General features: G+C 37.0%; 1 protein-coding gene and 1 non-coding gene across 2 annotated transcripts in view; one reads left to right on the top strand and one right to left on the bottom strand.

The window, feature by feature from the left end:
• Positions 1 to 18,641, top strand: part of OCA2 (OCA2 melanosomal transmembrane protein) — a 504,847-nt gene that overhangs the window by 357,859 nt on the left and 128,347 nt on the right. The window lies entirely within an intron of this gene.
• Positions 5,746 to 5,851, bottom strand: LOC123584544. The gene has a single exon (XR_006705510.1). It is a non-coding gene; the product is annotated as a U6 spliceosomal RNA (small nuclear RNA).

Raw genomic sequence — 18,641 nt, 5'->3', positions numbered from 1 at the left:
CCAAATTCAGAGGAAGGAACCTCCAAATAGAAGAGTAGCCATGTCACATGGTAAGAAGAGCATGAGTGATAGACCATATTGGTGCATCCAAATTTGGAAAATACAAGGTGCCAGGTCATTTTATCTACCCCCAGACTTGTAGCTCACATCATCTCATAACTCGCCTTCTGCTTAACCATTCTGTATTGGACTTTATGTCACTTGTAACTATAAGAGTCCTCAGTTATACAGAGACCCAAAGAAATGTCACCATTTTATGATCTTTTTCAAGAACTCATACTGATGTAGTTGTCTTAATCAGGTGAGTGATTTGATCAAAATTGGTCCTTATTTTCTGTGTTCCATTATATCTAGAGGGCCCAAGTTTTTATTGAAGATGGTTTTCAATAGCCAGGCATTTCTTCATTTGAACTTCCTAGATTTTGTGACAATGTGTTGTCCACTTTGGCTTATTGCATGGGTCACACTCTGGAACTCATGGCCAAGTTATATAGGAGATGGTATTTGTCACAACAATGTACTGTGAAATACTTTGTCTCTCCTGTGGCTGTACTCCTTGTCAGCAGCCACTGGTTGCTATGGAAGACAGGTAGAGAAGCTGTTTCGGCAAAATTCTGCCATCACCAGGAAATGTTTTTTGTCCTTACATCAATCAATTCTCCAACTCTCTGACACCATCTGTGTATCCTATAATTCAATTCAATTCTAACTATCTAGAGTTAGCACATACTTGCAGGTTTAAGGGCTCAATCCACAAGGCTGCCCCACTTCAGATGCCACTTGCAAGTATCAGGTCCCCAGGCTACCCACACTTCTACAAAGTTGGAAGTTTCCATAACCCCCCTTTTCAGGTTTAATAATTTGCTACAAAAGTTCACAGAACTTAAGAAAGCACTTTAATCATATTGCCAGTTTATTTTAAAAGATACAGATGAATAGCCAGATGAAGAGGTACATAGGGAAAAGTCTTGAAGAGTCCCACAGTACAGGTGCTTCTCTTCCTGTGGAGTTGGGGTATGTCATCCTCCTACTATGTAGATGTGTTTACCAACCCAGTAATTCCCAGAACCCTGTTGTTTAGGGGGTTTTATAGGAGCTTTATTATGTGGACATGATTGTGGCCATTGGTGATTGACTTAGTATCCAGCCCCTCTCCTCTCCCTGAAGGCTGGAGAGTGGGGCTGAAATTTCCAAGTTTCTAATCAAGGCTTAGTCTTTCTGGTGACTGGTTCCCATCCTGAAACTATCCAGACGCCTACCATAAGATGCCTCATTAGAACCAAGACACTCTTATCACCTTTATCCGTCATGGAATTTCAAGATATTTAGGAGCTGTATGACAGGAACTGGGTACAGACACCTAATATCTTTCTAACTGTTCACCACTAGGAAAAGGGCATGGAATGTGCCTGCTGTGTGTGATGGTACATCAACTAGGTGTTCACAGAGGACAACGCAGCTTTGTATAGAGACCATCCACCAAAGCAGGGATGAAATGTGTGCCGAGAAAGCCATTCACTATCAGTATTTCTTTATATGCTAACATTTTTTTCTCTAAAATATAAAATTGAAAGATAATATCATGGAGTTGTCTAATGGGAAATTTCCCTATGTCTTTGCATTGATCAAGTTTCCTACAACTGGAAAGAAATTCAGTGGGACCATTTGTAGCCTAAGTGATCGTATTTATTTATTTATTTATTTATTCATAATTTTTTTAATATGAAATTTATTGTCAAATTGTTTTCCATACAACACCCAGTGCTCATACCAAAAGGTGCCCTCCTCTATACCCATCACCCACCCTCTCCTCCCTCCCCCCCATCAACCCTGTTTGTTCTCAGTTTTTTTTTTTTAATTTTTTTAACGTTTATTTATTTTTGAGACAGAGAGAGACAGAGCATGAACGGGGAGGGTCAGAGAGAGGGAGACACAGAATCCGAAACAGGCTCCAGGCTGTCAGCACAGAGCCCGACGCGGGGCTCAAACTCACGGACCGCGAGATGGTGACCTGAGCCAAAGTCGGCAGCTCAACCGACTGAGCCACCCAGGCGCCCCTGTTCTCAGTTTTTAAGAGTCTCTTATGCTTTGGCTCTCTCCCCCTCTTACCTTTTTTTTTTCTTCCCCTCACCCATGGATCTGTTAAGTTTCTCAGGATCCACATAAGAGTGAAAACATATGGTATCTGTCTTTCTTTGTATGACTTATTTCACTTAGCATAACACTCTCCAGTTCCATCCACGTTGCTACAAAAGGCCATATTTCATTCTTTCTCATTGCTAAGTGATTGTTTTTATGCAAATTGTTTTCAATGTATTATTGACTGAATGGCAGAGAATTCTTAATTCCAACCATTATGGAATTCAGAAATAATGAGCAAATTAAGATAATTTAAAATGACTAAAAAAGGTATAAGAGACTTAATAGACTTAAAAGGGTGAAGAAGTAAATGCCTTTGTAGAGTAGAAAATGGTGAGGTGGAGGTCAGATTAGTCCCAAGACAGCTTTAGTCATATTCTACAGTCTCCACAAACAAAAAGCACATCTGGTAACTTCCTGGAAACAACAATGGAATGTAGTTCAGTGCTTATGGATGGCAGAAATGCTGTCTATTCCTCATGTATCCTTTCATGGCAGACAACATGTTTATTGGCTTTTAAAAAATATATATTCAAGTTAGTTAACATACAATGTAGTCTTGGCTTACATATGACACCCAGTGCTCATCCCAAAAAGTGCCCTCCTTAATGCCCATTACCCATATAACCCATCCCCTCAAGCAACTCTCAGTTTATTCTCTGTATTTAAGAATCTCTTATGGTTTGCCTCCCTCTCTGTTTTTATCTTATTTTTCCTTTCCTTCCCCTATGTTTATCTGTTGAGTTTCTCAAATTCCACATGTGAGTGAAATTATATGATATCTATCTTTCTCTGACTGACTTATTTAGCTTAGCATAATACCATGTAGTTCCATCAATGTTTCAAATGGCAAGATTTCATTCTTCTAAATTGCTGGGTAGTATTCCGTTATATATATATACACATACATATCACATCTTCTTTATCCATTCATCAGTTGATGGACATTTGGATTCTTTCCATAATTTGGCTATTGTTAAATTTTTGAAGAAAAGGGAGCTTGGTCTAAACTTTCCCCCTTGGAATATGCTATTTTGAAAAGTAATGAAATGAAAACGTTTTTAAAAATATTTATTTATTTTGGAAGGACAGAGAGAGAGAGACAAGCATGAGAAGGGGAGGGGCAGAGAGAGGGAGATATGGAATCTGAAGCAGGCTCCAGGCCCCCAGCTGTCAGCACAGAGCCTGATGAGGGGCTTGAACTCACGAACCGTGAGTTCATGACCTGAGCCGAAGTTGGACGCTCAACCGACAGAGCCACCGAGGTGTCCCTGAAATAAAAACTTTTAATTATGAATTTAGATATTTACATTAACAAAGATTCACATTCTTTACTTATAAAATGATACATTTATGAACAACTAAATTTAATGAATTTTAATTATATATTTATATTTAACGAATGTTTAATGAATATTCATTGTGTAAGTAACATTCATTTATGTTCATCTGTTCTGTCAACACATATTTGTCACTATCAAGAAGGAAGCTCAAGTAGTGCATAGGTAAACCAGACAGACAGTGGTCCTGCTGAGCTTGGAGTCTGGCCAGGTGAAGAGCAATACACACAAGTAAGCATATACTACATGAATTATCCACAATGTGAACAAATGCTACTATGCTAAAAATATTAATTTTCTGAGATAGGAAATAGTCCCAAGGAGGCAAATTGTGTATAGTCTCTCAGGAAACAAAGCAACTACTATCACTCTGGTGCAGGAGGCTTTGGGGGAGTCCTGAAAGAGGCTGCATACTTCACCTCATAAACTCAATGGAGAGAGACTGGGTTTATTTCAGGTGTGATGGGAACACACAGAAGGGCTTTAAGCAGGAAAACAATGTGATGTTATTTTTATTTTGAAAAGACTACTTTCACTGCAGTGTAGTGAGCAGATTGGAGGAGTCAAGAGTAGCAGCAGAGAGACCAGTTAGAGGCTGAGGTCTGAGGCAAGGGATTCACCTTGGGAAGAGAAGGTGAGGAAAACGAGCTACAGTTTGGAGATGGAATCAGCAGGGCTTAATGATGGAGAGAAGGCATGTAACTTGGGCAGCATGGGGGGCGGGGGGAGGAGTTGCAATAACCTGGGGAGCAGACATTTGACATTAGCCCTGGATGATATAGGAGAAGGAGAAGAAAGAATACAGGATGCACTCTTAGTCAGGATTCTTGGTTGTGGGTAACAGAAGCCTGTATCAAATTAGCCTGGGCAAGAGGGAGAATGGAACAGCAATCTACCAACTCTGGATGGGCAGTGTCTTGAGCTTCAGAGACAATAGGAGCCAGACCTTGCTCTCCCCATCTTTCACCACTGCCTCATTCAGTGTGGGGCTCTTAGGGAATGGCCACCCACAGCTGCAGAGATGAACTGAAATAGGCTCCCTCTAGCATCCTGTTAAAAATTCCCAGTGAAGGGCTCTAAATGGTCTAAATTAGGTTAGGTGCCACTCTTGGACTAGGGCTTTGACACTTAGTCCCAGCTGTTTTAGTGTGTATCCAGGCCTCTTGTCGAGGCCAGTCACCAGGTGATACATTCACCATGGGGGAACAGGTATGCCTCCCAGAAAAGGGGGGTGGATGCTGTTTGGAGAGTCAAAAGAATAGACATCCACCATGTGTGTGTGGCGGGTGAGGAGGACACTGGAGAAGTCCCTGTCTGCCTCTCAGCATCAAACTCCCCAGGCACTGACACTGCTGATGCTTTTACTCTCAACATTCCCTCAAAGAATCTTACAGAAACACAGCTCTCAATTGGTGTTTCCTGACCTTACCAAAAGGGCAAACCCTCCTCTTTGAGCCAGCCCACTTCCCTGAGCACTCTACCATAAACAAGCTTTCTTTTCCCATGGAGACACAATGCTACCCTTTGATATAATAAGTTCCAATCTTTATTTGGATCCACTGCCAGTTTGGTGATCTGACAGTCCTAGAGCTATATATATATATATATATATATATATATATATATATAATATATTTATGTTATATTATATTATACTATATTATATTATATATATTAAATATATTTTGTATATTTAATATAATTATATATATTAAATATATTTTATATATATAATTATATATTTATATATATATTTATATATATAAATCATTATAAAGCTGCCCATACAGTATGATATTTAAAATAGTATAGTATAATGATTTAAAAGTGCAAAAAATAATTTAACAATATTGTAAGACAACTTACTACTTTGAAAATAATTGTTCATTCTGAATCATTTACTTTTCAAAGTAACTTCTGTTATTTATATTAAAATTGAGATTCTGACTAAAAATGACATTATACTAATAGAACATCCTTACTTTTAGAAATTTGATTTATTTCTGTTTATTCACCTCTCGTTTTAATAACATATTCTATCTTGCTTTAATAAGGTTTTACTCTCTCTTCATATATAGATTTTGGACCTTTTTGACTTTTTCCTAGATGTTTTATTCTTTTGTTTAGCTGTTGTAAATTCAGTTGTTTTAATTTATGTCTTTCTTTACTCTTGATTCACAGCCTTGGAAAAACTGATTGATGGCTTTTTGTTTATCTTGAATTCAGCTGATATTTTTGATTCTCTCATGTTATTTATTTATTTATATAAAATATGGAACACTTCACGAATCTGCATGTCATCATGCACAGTGGCCATGCTAATCTTTTCTATAGCATTACAATTTTAGTATATGTACTGCTGAAGCAAGTATGATTCTCTCATGTTTTTTAAAAATTAAATTTTCTTGTGTTTTCTTAGGAACATAATTATATCACCTGTAAATACAATTTTCCTTTCTTCCTCAGAATTTATACCTTTTTAAAAAGAACATTCTGGGGGCGCCTGGGTGGCGCAGTCGGTTAAGCGTCCGACTTCAGCCAGGTCACGATCTCGCGGTCCGTGAGTTCGAGCCCCGCGTCGGGCTCTGGGCTGATGGGCTGATGGCTCAGAGCCTGGAGCCTGTTTCCGATTCTGTGTCTCCCTCTCTCTCTGCCCCTCCCCCGTTCATGCTCTCTCTCTGTCCCAAAAATAAATAAACGTTGAAAAAAAAAAAAAAAGAACATTCTGTTCATATTTTATGTATCAGAATCTCCAAAACAGTGTGCCAAATAGTAGTTACTGCAAATATTCTTATTTTCCTGCTTTTAATGGTAATTGTGCATGTTACTGTTAAATATACTGCTGGTTTTTGCTAGTTTGTAAGTAGTTTTTAGTTATATTGTACTTTTTTGTCAATTATCACTGCATTTCATTATATACTTTTTGTGCATCTGTTGATATAATTATATGATTTTTTCCCCATTAATTCATTATGTAATGAATCGTATTTCAGATTTTCTAATATCAGGTAATTCTTATATTTTTGGAATAAGTCTTATTTGGTATATTCCCTTTCCTTTTGAATGATTTTTATCAGAATTTTTAGATCTATGTTCATAAGTAAATATGGTCACAACTTTTCTTTTTTACTATATTAGGTTTTTACAGTTATTCTAGTTTCACCAAATGAAGCAAGGAGCTTTTTACAAATGAAATGGTAAATCCATTTGGATCTGATGTCTTACATTTTGCTAGGAAATAACTTTAAATTCTTTACTGTCTTTAAATTTATGGTCATATCTTCCTTATCTGTGGAAATACACACCCCATATAATTTTAAAATAGTCTAACATTATACATATATATGTATATGTATGTATGTATGTATATATGTATGTATATGTATTCTTTCTTTAATGAAACTTCTTAGAAGTTTGTATTTTTTTAAAGTTTATTTTGAGAGAGAGAGTGAATGAACACGAGTGGAATAGGGGCAGAGAGAGATGGAGAGAGAATTCCAAGCAGGCTCTGTGCTGTCACTGCAGAGCCTGACAGGGGGCTCAAACCCATGAACCATGAGACAATGACCTGACCTGATCAAACCCATGAACCTGAGATCATGACCTGAGTCTTACCAAGAGTAGGACACTTAACTGAGCCACCCAGGCATCCCAGAAGTTTATATTTGTATTTGAGGTTTCAGAAAATAGATTTCGCCTTTTACCCTTTACATAATTTGTTTTTGTACTACATTATTTTCATTTTTTTATTTTAATCGAACCCTCTTTTGTAAACAATATTTATTGTGCTCTTTTATTATCTTATAGTGTTAAGTATTTTATTTTCAGCCCTTTAAAGGTAAAAAGTAATAAAAATATTTTTATATTTCACCTTTTGTACCTTTTCAGTGTACCATGAAGTGTACTAAATGTTTTTCATTTTATCACTTTCTATACTATTTACCATTCATTTTTATTTTTTTTTTAATTTAGGGGTTATTTAGAATATTTCTTAATTTTATGTAAGTTATTTTAATCAATTTTATTGCTGTTTCCTTTTTTTATATTACATAGGTAATATTCAAATGGTTAAATAAATTAGAAAAAGTAGTACATTGAGAAGTCTTGTTCTTAGCCTATCACCATTTATTTCACTTTCTCTCCACCTCCTCGTGTCTACTTTTATTACTTTCTTGTCCTTTTTCCAGTCTACTTTTCTGCAGACAGAGGAAACTCTTAAATGTATATCCTTATTTCACCCCACTTTCTTATACGTAAGTTAGCACATTATATGTGCTGCTCTGCATCTTGCTTTTTTCCTCCATACTATATATCCTAAGACCTCTCCATAGAGAATTTCCTCATTCTTTTTTGTATGTTCATTTTTAAGAGCTATATGTTAATGCATTGTCTGGATAGAATATAGTTTATTTAAATAATTTTTATTGATGGGTGCTTAAGTCATTTCCAAACTTGTGCTCTTTAGAAGGTAAAAAGGAGGAAAGCATTGTAACGAGTAACTCTGTACATATATCAATTCCTAGATGTGGAATTTCAGGATTAAAGGGTAAAACATTTATAATTTAATAAATATTGTTAAATTGTTCTGCATAACAGTTTATAGTTGCTTTCTAACTAGCAATTTATGAGAATGATTTTCTATTAAAATTAGTGAAGTAGAATATCTTTTTACAAGTTAAGGTACAGCTTCATTTATTTTGAACTCTTCATATTTTTCTACATTTTTTGTGGCAGTATTAGACTCCTTAAATTGAGTTTGTTCATTCATTCATTCTTTCATTCATGAGTTTTAAAGGCTCTTTATAAATTACAAAGATGAATCTTTTGTGATTTGAGTTAAAAATACTTTTCCTAGTTTTCTTTTGCCTTTTGCCTGCCATCACCACCTCCTCTTTTTAAATTTGTCATGCAAAGTCATTTACGTTTCTTTATTCTGTTAAATTCATCAGTCTTTTTGTGTTTTATTATATATATATATATATATATTTTTTTTTTTTTTTTGAGAGAGAGAGAACATGAGCAAAGTCAGGGGGAGGAGTAGAGGGAGGGAGAATATTAACCAGGTTCCATGCTCAGCATTGATGTGATGCTGAGGGCTGATGTGAGGCTTGATCCCACAACCCTGGGATCATGACCTGAGCCAAAATCAAGAGTCAGACACTCAAGTGACTGAGCCACCTAGGCACCTCTTTTGTTTTAAATCTTAAAAGGCCTGTTTACTCTAATGTTATAAAGCAATTTTCCCTTAGTTTCCTTCAAGATGTTTGTGATTGCATTTTATATATTTAAGTTATTGATCTATTTGGAATGTATTCTTGTATATGGTGTGAGAAATGGATCTAACTCATCTTTTGCAAGGTGGGTACCCAGGTCTCCCCAAATTCTTTACTAAAATGTTGATCTTCACCTCACTGATTTAATGTACCACCTCTATGATGAAAAAAACTCCTGTGGGGTTTGGGGTATATTGTGGACATCCAACTGTGTTTTATGAGTTCAGTGTGGCATTACCACAAGGTTTACTTTGTTGAGACTTTATAGAATGTTTTCCTATATGGCAGGGCAAATATCCCTTTATACTTTTCCGTTTCAATGTTTTTTTCTGGCTATTCTTATTTGTCTTTTCAGATGAGTTATAGAATTGCTCCTTTAGATTAATTAAAAAAAACCTTGAAGCACCTGGGTGGCTCAGTCAGTTAAGCATCTGGCTCTTGATTCTGGCTCAGGTCATGATCTCTTGGTTGTGAGATCAAGCCTGGAATCAAGTTCCACACTGAACATGGAGCCTACTTAAGATTCTCCCTCCCTCTTCCTCTACCTCTTCCCTACTTGCACTCGCAGGCACTTTTCTCTGTCAGTAAACAAATAAACAAACAAATAAATAAATGAATGAATGAATAAATAAATAAATAAATATAAGTAAAATAAAAACAATTATTAATTTGATTAGGATTATAATAATGCTTGAATTAACTTTCAGATAATTGACATCTTTTTAATATCAAGTTCTTCTTTTAAAAGAACATTTTGTTGTTCAATTATAATTTATATTTAAAATTTTTCCACATCTGATTTACACAGTCATGATGTTTATTCCATAGTATATTTGCTCATCTAATATCAATTGTAAGTGGAATTGTATTTTCCATTATATCTTCTGATTGCAGTTTTCATATTTTACAGCTATTGATTTTTGAATATTAATATTATATGCTAATATTTTATTAAATTATAAAATATTAGGAGCACATATCACCATTAAATGATAATTTCACCTATTATTTCCAGTTTTTATATTTTGCTTTTTTTCTTCCCTCTAATTGCATCGGTTTATAGCTCTACTACAAGGTTAAAATAGCAATGATGTTAGTGGATATCTTTATCATTTGGTCATAGTATATTTTTTAATGTGATCTGGATTCAGTCTGCTAATATTTTATGTGGGAATTTTATATGGACATTAATAACTGAGTTAACATGTAGTCTTTTAAAAAAATTGTTTGTTTGTTTAAGTACGCTACACACCCAATGTGGGTCTTGAACTCACAACCCTAAGATCAAGAGTCAGAAGCTTTCCCAACTAAGCCAGCCGGGTACCCCAACATGTAGTATTTATTGTATACTCTGTCAGATTTTGGAGTCAATCTTGTATTTCATAATATTGAGAGTTTTCTTTCTTTAGTTATTCTCTGGGACAATTTAAATTGCATTGGGCTTATCTGTTTTTCAAAGATTTGGTACAATTTTCCCTATGAAATTATTTGGACCTGAGACTTCTATTTTGGGGGAGAAGGTATCTGTTTTACAGTTTATTTTCTCATATATTCTTTGGAAATTAGTCTCCTAGACTTTCAATCTCTTCCTTAGTTCTGTTAAATTATATTTCCATCCATGTTTTCAAATGTAGTTGTACATAGTTGTGCAAATTAGTTTCATATGATTAAAAAAAGTTCTGATTCTCTACTATCCAACTCAGAGATAGCCTTTTGGGCCATATGAGAAGTATGTAAGCATAGCCACCCCAAAATGGTGTATATTTCCTTCAAATCCACATGCCCTACATCGAATGTTGTGCTGCCTTCTTAAAATGAAGGGAAGTAAAGTATAGTCACTGGTACTGTTCATGCTGACTGCCCCACCCACAAAAGCTTTATTTCCTGCACATGTATAAGATTTATTGACAAATATCTATTTGTTATGCTTATGTCTTTTGTTTTTTGTTTTTGAGAGAGAGAGAGACAGAGAGAGAGATACAGAGAGAGAGAGCAAGCAGGGGAGGGACAGAGAGAGTGGAGACACAGAATCTGAAGGAGGCTCCAGGATCTGAGCCCAGCTTGTCAGCACAGAGCTGGTTCAGATACTCATACTGCTTTTGGGAACTATCTATCTTCTACACAAGTCAACATGGAAAGCTGAGTGGGGATGTGATAAGCAAGTGTTTTTAGTGCCTATTATCTATAGATCAGGGATGCTAATGGAAGATGCTACCATTGAAGTTGGCTCCCTGCTTTCAATAGGGATGATGCTGAGGATTTAGGTACAGGTACAAAGGCAAAGTTGGCCATATCTGTAGTTCACATATTCCATCTGCCCCTGGACACTCCATGTTGCTGCTGCTGTTAATGCTGTGACCAGCCCCTTGAACAGGTCTTCTTTGGCCTAGGCCATGTACTCTGTTTTAGCTGCAACGGAGTTTGGGAAGTGAGCATCTGGTACTCCAAGTTCTAGGTGAGAAGCGGTAACCAGGTACTCAGATATGTCCTCTAATTCCTTGCATTCCAAAAAATATCTCTCATTTGTCCTGATATATGTATTTATTTATCTAATAAATTTATTTATCTAATGACCCCTTTGTTCCATATCTGTCTTACTCTTCCTTCACTTTAAGTCAGTGGGAGTTGCCTGTTTACATGCCACCTTGATTGTTCTCCCTAGATTGCTGCCTCCCCAGATGTAAGCTGCTCTTTCTCTTGGGCATTGCCGAGCTCTGTGTTTCATTAGTAATCCTGTCAGTAGGACAGATTTGTCTTCAGAATAACACTCAGAAAGGGGACCAGTAGCCCTTCTCTAATTTCTCTATCTTAGAGGATCTTCTAGCACCCTCAATGGGTGGCAGAACCCCAGCAATTGGGGTTCTTTGCTATTACCCAATGCTACAGAGAACCCTCAAGTATGTCTCCTTCCTAAAGTATGCAACCTCAGAGAGAACGTTCCAAGCACTCACAACTTCTCCTGCTTATGATGAGTTTATTCTAAGCAGCCATCTTTCCAGACATGGAATAGCAGTTTGTTCCAGATAAATCATCGCCTTATTTTCTACTATCTTGGTGGATATTTTTGATAACATGGGGTTTGTGATGTTACATTCAGCTTCAAAGCACTGTGATTTTTCAAACCTGTGATTATTTGGGCCATACAAGTTTCCAGCTATACTTGGCAGTACTTCTAGAACTTACTAGGAATAGCTGAATGTTTTATGCAGAAATTTCCTTTCTCTATAAATTCCTCCCTCTGGCTCTGAGATGGTCTGTGAAGCTTGAAGTAAAAAAAGTGAGAAATGCATAGGGTGTGAAGTCCTGCCCCTAGGAGAGCCTGCTTTTGGAGAGGCCAGGCCAAAATGGCTGTGTGAAGGTACCTCAGGACCAGTGAAGAGAACCCATTGGGTACGTTGGTATGGAAGTCCCCAACAGAGACAGCTAGCTGAGGGTGTGGCCCTTCACAGGAGGATGGACTTCAGTGCTTGGCCTGTGGAGAAAGGTCATGAAGGGAGTAGGAGTGGACATAGAGTGAGATAGGGGATGGGTGCAGAAGTGACCCTGATGTTAGTCCAGGTTTGGAATTTATCATTGGCTATAACCTCACTTTATCTACATGCAGCTTAAGTTTCTACTCATTGCTTGCACAGAGCAGTATGAAAGTCATAAGAAAAAAAATCAAGTTCAAGTCACAAGTCCAGCAAAGTCTATTTTATAGTTAAACGATTGGCAATAAATCCTTAGTGCCCTGTGCACTAAGATAAGATCATCTTATCTAGCAACCAACCACAATTTCAAGTGTTTTTGTTTCTCTATATAAAAAAGATTGGGGGCACCTGGGTGGCTTAGTTGGTTAAGCTTCCGACTTTGGCTCAGGTCATGATCTCACGGCTTGTGGGTCCAAGCCCTGCGTCTGGCTGTGTGCTGACAGCTCAGAGCCTGGAGCCTGCTCCTGATTCTGTGTCCCCCCTCTATCTTCTCCTTCAACACTCATGCTCTGTCTCTCAAAAATAAAAAAAAAAGAAAAAAAAAGATTGTGAAAAGTCTATCAGTGTGTAAAAAGCAAAAAAGTGAATGAATGGACAACAAATTTCAGAAATCTGAATTTACATTTTTAAAAAGATTATTTACTTTTCTCTTGATTAAAACAAAATGATTATACATATTTTAAGTATCTCTATATTTATCTCTTCCACAGTTTTTAAGTATTTTGTGAGTTTTCTACAAAATTTAAAATAAACTATTCTCCCTTTTCAGAATTTAAATGGTTTTGTTTCTACCTTCCAATCAGCTGTGTATTATGAACAAATTTACAGCATCTTAATGGTTTCCTTTGTGTTTTTCTCAATTTATTTTTTTTCTTAAATCATAAGGAATAAACTAAGTATTAAGTAGTACAACTACTACCCAGGTCGGATTTGACTGGTGTACTAATACTAATCACAGTCCCCAGCTCTGTCAGCATTCTTTGGAAGGTGGTATCCTCCTGAATTTCCATTTTTCTCTAGTAAACTCACATTTGCCTGAGTATTAGGATCCTCCTTCCAAAATATAGCTCAATAACAACTTTTGAGAATTAATTACAAGATCTCTTGTGATTTAATTTTCTTTTTTTAAAATTTAAATCATACTTTGATTTTCTAGTTCTTGGCTGGTCAGCTCCTTCAGCATTGTGCTATTTCTTCATTGCTGGCTACTTTAAATTTCTAGGTTTGTGTAATTGTCAGATGTGCTGGGCTTATTGTCTTATTATATTTTTCCATGTCCAAAGAGATGGAGCTGAGTCTAATATACTGATAAACATTTGTGAGAGGCCCCTTACAATGCTGTGCTGGTTGGGTTCTGTATGATTGTCCAACCACATGCAGCAGGCCTCTCTCCTAAAGGACATGGAAATCTTGTCAGGGAAGCTCATGCATACAGGGCTTCCTACTGAGAATCATACTGAATTCTCTAAGATGTTAACAGAAGGGTCACAAAGTGAGTGTTTGTGTTGAAATGAGATTTGGACTCATGTGGGTAAACAAAGCAAATTCTTACTGCAAAATGTCTCAGCTCTTAATATGCTAATATGTCTTGTGAGTCTTTAAGGGGACACTAAACGATGCAGAATGTCCCAAGGTGTTAGGCCACTTGTATCTCAGGATACATCTTGACAGAGTTGTCTTCCACCAGCTTGGAAACTGTCTAAGCCAACCCCACTTGCAAGGTGACATCATTTAACTGGTGAGGGGGGATTTGGGCCTGAGTTCCTTTCCTGAGAATGTGATGTTGGGCCTGAGTCTGAGAGCCACAGAAGAGGCATGAATGCAGTAGCTTGTCATGCATGTATTCTCATGTGCTGAGAAAGGAAGAATGAAATGTGCAGAGAGAGGCTGAGAGGAGAGGCAGAGGGAGCACCCAATGGTATTCAGGCCCATGTTTCAGGCTGCACTGAGTGTCAGATGCATCCTGACCTATGGGATGCCCTACTACCCTCTTAACTACCCCACTTCATGCTTAGACTGAGGCACAGTCTAATTATCTGAGGCACAGTCTAATAGCTGAGAGCCTTGTCCCTGGGCTTGAACTCTCATCCTACTATTTACTACTCTGTGTGAATGATGAGGTTCCTTGACTTATCTGTGCTATAGTTCCTCATTTGCAAAATGAGACTATGATCTACTCCTGTCTCAGCATGCTATTGCAAGCACGGGATATAATCACTCTTTAGTTTAGGTAAGAGCACTCAGAAAACTACCTGGTCCTATGACATACCTTATGAAACCAGAATGCTTTTTCGGGGAGACACTTTCTACTTTCTTCCAGAGAACTGTGACTCACCAGTTGAGAAGCAGTATAAATGGCAGGTAACTGCTTGACATCTGTGGTGGACATTGGCACAAATTCTTACAGGCCTATATAAAAAAAATATTCTCCAGATGATGAGTTTTGCAGATTATGTGTCCATTCTCTGTCCCAACTGGCTTCCTCTACAATAATCTTAGCTCTCCTACCTAGTTGTTGTCTAGGATTCAGAGGCAGAAAATAATTTTATTTCCTTAGATATATTATAATTTATTTATTTTATTTTTTATGAATATAAGTTATTGTCAAAAGGCTTACATCCAACACCCAATCCTCGTCCCAACAAGTGCCCTCCTCAGTGCTCATCACCCATTTTCCCTCTCCCTCACTCCCCCATGCACCCTTAGTTTTTTCTCTGTATTTAATAGTCTCTTGTGGTTTGCTTCCTTCCTTCTCTGTAACTATTTTTTCCCCTTCCCTTCCCCCATGGTCTACTGTTCAGTTTCTCAAGATACACATATGAGTGAAAACATATGATATATGTCCTTCTCTGACTGACTTATTTCACTCAGCATAATACCTTCCAATTCCATCCACGTGGGTGCAAATGGCATGATTTTATTCTTTCTCATTGCCAAGTAGTATTCCATTGTGTATATAAACCACATCTTCTTTATCCATTCATCAGTTGATGGACAGTTAGGCTGTTTCCATAATTTAGCTATTGTTGAAAGCACTGTTATAAACATTGGGGTACACATGCCCCTATGCATCGGCACTCCTGTATCACTTGGGTAAATTCCTAGTATTGCTATTGCTGAGCCATAGGCTGGCTCTATTTTTAATTTAAATTTTTTTTTACCATTTATTATTTTGAGAGAGAGAGAAAGCAGGGAAAGGGCAGAGAGAGAGGGGGACACAGAATCAGAAGCAGGCTCCAGGTTCTGAGTTATCAAGACAGAGCCCGATGCAGGGCTGAAACTCACAGACCACGAGATCATGACCTGAGCTGTAGTAGGCTACCCAACCAACTGACCCACCCAGGCGCCCCTCTATTTTTTATTTTGGGGAACTTCCACACTGTTTTCCAGAGGGGCTTCACCAGTTTGCATTCCCACGAACAGTGCAAGAGGGTTTCCGTTTCTCCACATCCTCACCAGCATCTGTTGTTTCCTGAGTTGTTCATTTTAGTCACTCTGACTGGTGTGAGGTGGTATCTCAGTATGGCTTTGATTTGTATTTCCCTGATGATGAGTGATGCTGAGCATGTTTTCATTTGTCTGTTGGCCATCTCATGTCTTCTTCGGAAAAGTGTCTACTCATGTATTCTGCCCATTTCTTCACTGGGTTATTTGTTTCTGGGTGTGGAGTTTGGTGAGCTTTTTATAGATTTTGGATACTAGCTTTTTATCTGAGATGTCATTTGCAAGTATCTTCTCCCATTCTGTCAGTTGCCTTTTAGTTTTGTTGATTGTTTCCTTTGCAGTGCAGAAGCTTTTTATCTTCATGGGGTCCTAATAGTTCATTTTTGCTTTTAATTCCCCTGCCTTTGGAGATGTATTGAGCAAGAAATGCTGTGGCTGAGGTCAAAGAAGTTGTTGCCTGCTTTCTCCTCTCGGATTTTGATGGTTTCCTGTCTCACATTTAGGTCTTTCACCCATTTTGAGTTTATTTTTGTGTATGGTATGAGAAAGTGGTCTAGTTTCATTCTCTGCATGTTGCTATCCAGTTCTCCCAGCACCATTTGCTAAAGAGACTGTCTTTTTTCCATTGTATGCTCTTTCCTGCTTTGTCAAATATTAGTTGGCCATACATTTGTGGGTCCAATTCTGGGGTCACTATTCTATTCCATTGATCTGTCTGTTTTTGTGCCAATATCATGTTGTCTTGATGATTACAGCTTTGTAGTAGAGGCTAACGCCTTGGATTGTGATGCCTCCCGCTTTGGTTTTCTCCTTCAATATTACTTTGGCTATTCGGGGTCTTTTGTGGTTCCATACAATTTTTAGAATTGTTTGTTCTAGCGTTGAGAGGAATGCTGGTGCAATTTTGCTTGGGACTGGATATAATGTGTAGATTGCTTTGGGTAGTATTGACATTTTAGCAATTTTTATTCTTCCAATCCATGAGCATGGAATGTTTTTCCATTTCTTTGTATCTTTTTCAATTTTCTTCATAAGCTTTCTATAGTTTTGAGCATACAGATCTTTTACATCTTTGACTAGGTTTATTCCAAGGTATTTTATGGTTCCTGGTGCCATTGTAAATGGGATCAGTTTCTTTATTTCTCTTTCTGTTGATTCATTATTGATGCAAAAAAAATGCAACCAATTTCTGTACATTGATTTTGTACCCAGCAAATTTACTGAATTCATGTATCAGTCCTAGAGTCTTTTGGGTTCTCCATGTAGAGTATCATGTCGTCTGTAAAAAGTGAAAGTTTGACTTCTTCTTTGCCAATTTTGATGCCTTTGATTTTATTTTGTTGTCTGATTGCTGAGACTATGACTTCCAACAGTATGTTAAATAACAGTGGTCAAAGTGGACATCCCTAATGTTCGTGATCTCAGGGGGAAAGCTCTCAGTTTTTCCCCATTGAGGAAGATATTAGCTGTGGACTTTTCATAAGTGGCTTTTGTGATGTTTAAGTATGTTCCCTCTATCCTGACTGTCTTGAGGGTTTTTATTAAGAAAGGATATTGTATTTTGTCAAATGTTTTTTTCTATATCTATTGACAGGGTCATATGGTTCTTATCCTTTATTTTATTAATGTGATGTATCACACTGATTAATTTGTGAATATTGAACCAGCCCTGAAGCCTAGGAATGAACCCCACCTGATCATGGTGAAAAATTCCTTTTATATGCTGTTAAATTCTATTTACTAGTATCTTGTTGAGAATTTTTGCATCTATGTTCATCAGGGATAGTGGCCTGTAATTCTCCTTTTTTTGTGGGGTTTCTGTCTGTCTTAGGAATCAGGGTAATCTTGGCTTCATAGAATGACTATGGAAGTTTTCCTTCCATTTCTATTTTTTGGAACAGCTTGAAAAGGATAGGTATTAACTCAGCTTTAAATGTCTTGTAGAATTTCCTTGGGAAACCATATGGCCCAGTACTCTTACTTGTTTGGAGATTTTTGATAACTGATTCAATTTTTCACTAGCTATGGGTCTGTTCAAAATTTCTATTTCTTCTTGTTTGAGTTTTGGCAGTGTCTGAGTGTTTAGGAATTTGTCCATTTCTTCCAGGTTGTCCTGTTTTTTGACATAAAATTTTTCACAGTATTCTCTTATAATTGCTTGTATTTCTGAGGGATTTGTTGTGATAAATCCATTTTCATTTGTGATTTTATCTATTTGGGTCTTCTTTTTGAGAAGTCTGGCTAGGGTTTATCAATTTTATTTTTTCAAAAAACCAACTCTTAATTTCATTGATCTTTTCTACGGTTTTTTTTATTCTGTATTGTTTATTTCTGCTCTGATCTTTTTTATTTCTCTTCTTCTGCTGGCTTTGGGGTTTCTTTGTTGCTCTGCTTCTAGTTCCTTTATGTGTGCTGTTAGATTTTGTATTTGGGATTTTTCTTGTTTCTTGAGATAGGCCAGGATTGCAATGTATTTTCCTCTTAGGACTGCCTTTGCTGCATTCCAAAGGTTTTGGACTGTTGTGTTTTCATTTTCATTTGTTTCCATACAAGTTTTAATTTCTTCTTTAATTGACTGGTTAACCTATTCATGCTTTAGTAGGATATTCTTTAACCTCCATTACTTTTGGAGATTTTCTACACTTTTTCCTATGGTTGATTTCAAGTTTCATAACATTGTGTTCTGAACGCTTGCATGGTATGATCTGAATTATTTTGTATTTATTGAGGACTGTTTTGTGACCCAATATATGATCTATCTTGGAGAATGTTCTATGTGCACTTGAGAAGAATTTCTATTCTGCTGCTTTTGGATGAAAAGTTCTAAATATATCTGTCAAGTCCATCTGTTCCAGTGTATTTTTCAGGGCCATTGTTTCTTTACTGATTCTGTGTTTCTTTACTGATGATCTGTCCATTGCCATAAGTGGAATATTAAAGTTCCCTGCAATTACCACATTCTTACCAATAAGATT

This window comes from Leopardus geoffroyi, chromosome B3 (assembly GCF_018350155.1).
Source record: "Leopardus geoffroyi isolate Oge1 chromosome B3, O.geoffroyi_Oge1_pat1.0, whole genome shotgun sequence".
Classification (NCBI taxonomy): Eukaryota; Metazoa; Chordata; class Mammalia; order Carnivora; family Felidae; genus Leopardus; species Leopardus geoffroyi.
The sequence above is the reverse complement of the archived record's forward strand: the minus strand, read 5'-3'. Positions and strand labels throughout refer to the sequence as shown.